The sequence below is a fragment of the Cricetulus griseus genome, chromosome 2 (assembly GCF_003668045.3).
Source record: "Cricetulus griseus strain 17A/GY chromosome 2, alternate assembly CriGri-PICRH-1.0, whole genome shotgun sequence".
Taxonomy (NCBI): Eukaryota; Metazoa; Chordata; class Mammalia; order Rodentia; family Cricetidae; genus Cricetulus; species Cricetulus griseus.
Window position 1 is genome coordinate 205,075,465 of NC_048595.1, and position 6,053 is coordinate 205,081,517.

Below are 6,053 nucleotides of genomic sequence, written 5' to 3' on the forward strand. Positions count from 1 at the left end.
CTGATCTCCAGAGTGAGTGCCAGGATAGGCTCCAAAGCTACACAAAGAAACCCTGTCTCAAAAAAACAAAACAACAACAACAAAAAAGGACTTTGAGAGCTCATTCCACATGGAGGGATGCTCTTTCAGCCTAGACACATGGGGAAGGGCCTAGGCCCTGCCCAGGATGATATGACAGACTTTAAGGATCCCCCATGGAGGGCCTTACTCTCCCTAGAGAGCAGAGGGTGGATGGGGTGGGCAGCTGGTGGGGGTAGGGGAGGAGGGGAGGGAGAGGGAGAAGGGATTGACATGTGAAGCAGGCTTGTTTCTAATTTGAACTAATAAAAAAAAAACTAGAATTGAATGAAAATGAAAGCATGACATACCCAAACTCATGGAACACAATGAAGGCAGTTTTAAGAGGAAAGTTCATAGCACTAAGCACCTACATTTAAAAAAAATTTGTCAAGATCTCATATTCGAAACTAAATGACATACCTGAAAGATCTAGAACAAAACAAACTTATACCCGAAAGGAATAGAAAGTGAAAATAATACAAACTTATACCCAAAAGGAATAGAAAGTGAAAATAATCAGTCTTAAGACTGAAATCAGTAAAATAGAAACAAACAAATAAATACAAAATGATCAATGAAGCAAGGAGTTGGTTCTTTGACAAGAACCAATAAGATTGACAGGCCCTTGGTTAAATTAACTTATTTTGGGGTAGGGATCCAAAGATCACTTAACAGGACCAAAGTCTGAATTGAGGGTCTGAATTAAGCCTGCTGGCATCTGTCGGGAGAGAAACACTTCTCACAGAGCAGTCTTGAATGAATTTTACAGAGAGCTTTTAAAGGCAAAGAACAGAGAAAACTACATCCAGCTGAATGAAAGTTGCAGGGAGAAGCAAGCAAGCAGTTTAATAGGACCAAGAACAGAGGAGCCAGAGGGACCAGGGACACAAGAACAGGGCACACAGAATCAATGGACCAGGACTAATGGGGGCTCACAGAGATCAGGGAGCCCCGAGGGGTCTGACCTAGGTCCTTTGCATATATGCTATGGCTGAGTAGCTTGGTGTTCTTGTGGGATTCCTAACAGTGAGAGTGGGGGCTGTTTCTGACTCTTTTGCCTACTTATGGAATCCTTTTCCTTTTACTGGGTTGCCTCATCCAGCCTTGATGTTATGGTATGTGCTTGCTATGCCTCATTTGGTTGATGTCCCTGAGAGGCCTGCTCTTTTCTGAGGGAAGGTGCAAGTGTGTGTGGTGGGGAGGGGGATAGGGGAAGTGGTGGGAGAGACTGGAAAGAGAGAGGAGGGAATGAAACTGTGGTCAGGATGTAATAGATGAGAGAAGAATTTAAAAAGTCTGTATGTCAAAAGGAAAGGATCATTTGTTAATTGGGGCATTTCAGTCCAAGTTTCTAGAACAGTATTGGTTGCTTTCCCATGGGACTTTTCATGGTTGGGAGCAGAAAAGGGGGGGAGTCAGTTTCAGTTTAAACCAAAGATAGTTCCATTTGAAACAAGATGGAGAAACCTTTGCCTTGACACAAACTAAAGACAGAGAGAGACTATTCAGATGAACAAAATTAGAAACAAAAGGGGGGACATAACAACAGGCACCAAGGAAATTCAGAGAATCTTAAGGACTTTAAAAACCTGTACTCAACCAAATTGAAAAATATAAAATAAATGGATAACTATCTGGATACACACCACTTATCAAAGTTAAATCAAAATCAGATAAACAATTTAAACAGACCCAATACCCTTAGTGAAACTGGAGCAGTCATTAAAAGTCTCCCAAGCAAATAAACAAACAAAACTCCAGGGCCAGATGATTTTAGAGCAGAATTCTACCAGACCTTCAAAGAAGAGTTAATGCCAACACTCCTCAAATTATTCCACAAAATAGAAACTGAAGGAACAATGCTCAATTATTTTTTACAAGGCATGTCATCTGGTATTGTAATTGTGCAGGTCTTTTTTTTTTTCTTGGTGGCCATAGCACTAAGATTTCATGGGTATAGCTCCCAGTCATGTATAGAAGACACTATCTCAAAGCATATGTATGGGTCCTCTAACATTGTCCCTCTTCTATGCCGCTCCCTGAGCCTTAGGTACAGGGGTTGTGTTGTAGATATTGGGTACATGGCCAATTGTTCTCTGCATTTTTACCAGTGGTGAATTTCTGCAGTGTTTCCTGGTCTGCTGTTAAAAGAAGATTCTTTGAGGATGAGTGAGAACTACACTTACCTGTGGATATAAAGATAAATACTTACACTGCAGTTAGGAATAAATATATATATGAGTTAGCAATAATGGTACATGCTTGTAAACCCAGATCCAGGCAGGTAGATATAAGCATGTTCTTGAGGCACTGGCTAGCTAGCCTAGCTCAGTAAGCAAGTTCCAGGCTAATGAGAGACCTACCCCCCAAAACAAGGTGGACCATGCTGGTATGGTGGCCCATGCCTTTATCTCCTCCAGCATCCAGGAAGCAGAAGCAGGCAGATGTCTGTGGGTCTGAGGCCATCATAGTCTACATGGTATGTTTCAGGCCAGTCAGGGAGAGAGGGAAAAAAAGAATAAACATCTCAGGCCCTGCATAGTTCTAGCCAGACAAAATCCTGGCACTGAGAAGAGGAGACTGCTAAGTTCCACCCCTAACCAAGAAGCTATCTGCAATTGACACCTGCTGGGTACGGAAAGATTGGCTTCCCCAGTGAGGGGGCCAACCACACTCTAGGGCAGTCCCATGCCCAGGAGTAGTTGTAGCTGGCCAGCACAAAAACAATTTCATGTGGTTTCTTAGGCTTTTGGATTTTTTTTTTCTTACTGGTTTGTTTTTATTCTCTCTCTCTCTCTCTCTCTCTCTCTCTCTCTCTCTCTCTCTCTCTCTCTCTCATCCCTCCCTCCCCGTGTGTGTGTGTGTGGTGTGTGTGTGTGTGTGTGTGTGTGTGTGTGTGTGAAGGGAAAAATAAAAATTAATTAAATAAAATGTAAGAAGAAATAAACAAGTTGACAACACCTTCGATTGCCCTCATGCACACACATGTCCACGAGACTGGGGTGTTCTCCAAGTTGGCTTGAGCCAGTCTCCTCTGCATGGCCACAGACACTAAACCCCTCTCAGTAGCTTCCTGGCAGCAGGAGCTAGCTCTCCAACCACAGCGGGAACCGGCTAGCAGGATGTCTAGGGCAGCTGAGAAGCAGCCCCATCTAGTGGTAGCGTGGAAGTAATGAGCCAGTGCACACCCACAGCTTCCTCCTTCTATGCCTGACCGCAGTATGCAGTAGGTGCTCAGCAGATAAATAACTTGTTGATATGAGTGTCATGGGTTCAGACAAAGACCAACAATATATCCTTGGTGCCTCTTTTCTCCGCTTCTGTCGTGTGTCCTGAGAATTATACTCAGGTAAGCTGAGTCATTCTAGAAAATAGTGGAACATGAGAGGGTTGTATGAATCTGATGATTCTCGAGCCTGTGGATGAGTCTCAATGAAGAGGGTCTGATTAGAAACTGCGCCCTTAACGTGGTAACTTCGGTTCCCCTGGGTCATCCGCACCACTAATCACTGCAGCTGTGTGACGAACCCTCGGACCCTCCTGCCATGGCCTCCCCAGGCAGATGTGTGAGAGTCGTGTTTTCTCAGGGAGCCCCAATTTCTCTGGAGTCAACCGCTTATGAAAATCGCACCCAGCCCCTGGAGGAAGAAGTTCTTTCTCTCCACCAAAACTGAAACATCATATGTTGCTGTTTTCTTTACCATTCTTGTTTGGGGGCTGGGAGATGACTCAGAGGGAAGAGCATTTCCCCCATAAGCATAGGGACCTCACTCCAATCCCCAGCTCTGACATAAAAAACAAGGTACCTCACTCAGTACATGACTGTGCCCCCAGATCTGGTGTGGGGGAAGCAGAGACAGGCAAGTCTTGAGAGCTTGCCAGCCAACCTGCTAGTAATGAAGCTACCGATTTAGTGAGAGGCCCTCAAAACAGCAAGGTAGAGAGCCACATCCAACATCCTGCTATAGTCTCCATATGTGCCTACATGGGCTCATGTTTCTGCACATTCATGCGCATACACCACACACACACACACACAAACACACACACAAGCGCACACACACACACACACACACACACACACACACACACACACACACACACACACACACACACACACACACACACGCATGCACGTACCAAACATAGTTTTGTTCTGGCCATATTTTCTGACACGGAAGCTAATTTTAAACATCCTGGGGTTCCCTGGGGGGTGCCAGTCTAACATCTCACACCAACATTAGCTCACTGTCATATCCACCCCAATACCACTTATGATGTCTGTGATTCAGCATGAGAGAACCAGGAAGGCTTGTATGAGTGACATATTTCACTAAGCATATAATTTAAATATCTGTGTGTGATAACATTAACATAACCACTTAGCACACATCTGACGTCAAAATGGCCCCCTGGGGAGGACCCATAGTGGGACACTGCAGGGTAGTGATAGCCAGCATTATCCCTCTGCAGAGATCTCTGGTCACAAGTTGCAGCACCAAACTACAAAGGTCTGCTGGCCCCCAGGAGAGTCTGAGATAAAGCTGCCAGGGGGCCTTCTGAGAGGATTTAATTGTGTAGGAGACACCAAGCAGAGCCTGCATAACACAAAACACTGGAGTGACTAAGATACTTCCTCCTCTGAGAGTTTCATTGTGACACACTGATCCTGGAGCCCACCATCATCCTACCCAAATCTATGTCTGCCCTGACAAGGTGTAGTGGGGGTGTTCTCCTTCACCTATCCACACCCTCGGCATGTCAAACTGCTCTTTTAACTCCTATTTCTTAACCATAGATTAGTGCCACTCTCAAACCTCATCAGAGAAGCTCCATTGCATAATAATTGTGGTTAATTCAGAAACTCACAACTGGTGAAAGTGCAGGGAATGAGTGTCAGTGTGGTGCTCTCCACAGATGGGACATCGCTATTATATTACCTTCCCAAAGCTCAGGGACATTTAAAAAGGGTGTGTGTGTGTGTGTGTGTGTGTGTGTGTGTGTGTGTGTGTGTGTGTGTGTGTAAAGATTGTTAAGAACTAGAGGGCAGGATGTTAAAACTTTAACAAGCAATCAGTTTAACTTTGGTTAAGAAAATAAACCATTAAGGCTCAGTGGTTAAGAGCACTGACTGCTCTTCCAGAGGACTCAGGTTCAATTCTCAGTGCCCACATGGCAGCTCACAACTGTCTCTAATTTCAGTTCCAGGGGACATGACACCCATGACAAAACACCAATACACATGAAATAAAAGTTTTAAATATTACTTCATTAAATTGTTCTCTCTAAGCTGGGCAGTGGTGGCACTCGCCTTTAATCTCAGCACTCCGGAGGCAGAGGCAGGCGGATCTCTGTGAGTTCAAGACCAGCCTGGTCTACAAGAGCTAGTTCCAGGACAGCCTCCAAAGCCACAGAGAGACCCTGTCTTGAAAAACCACACACAAAAAAAAATTTTCTCTCTAAATTTTGTAATAATAATAATAATGTTAAGATTAAAGAATTATGTAAAAATTTTTAAATGAATATAGTTGTAACTAAGTTAAAAATACAAAGTTATAAAGATTTTAAGACTAATTGATTATCCTACAATACAATTAATGTTTGGTTTTCTATAACAATATTTTCTAAAGTATTTATTTGTTTTTAGTATCCTCTTTCTAAATGTATATTTAAAACCTGTGATTAAATTTTAGTTTTTTTATGTTTACCACTGAACAAAGCCTTTGCTGTTTGGATACTCTTTGTTTTCTTTAACCATAAAACAAATTAGAGAATGATGCCTACTTAGGATATTCCTACTAAATTACATAGTGATTAAAAACTTGTTTTAATGAACAAAAATGTAAATGTTTATGAAATTGGGACTATTAGATAAGCAAATAATGCATAATATTGTAACAGACTTAGTTATTTAAAAATTACTTTATGTGTGCAGGTGTTTCGCCTGTATGTATGTCTGTGCCTGGTGCTTGTGGAGGCCTGTAGGCAAATTC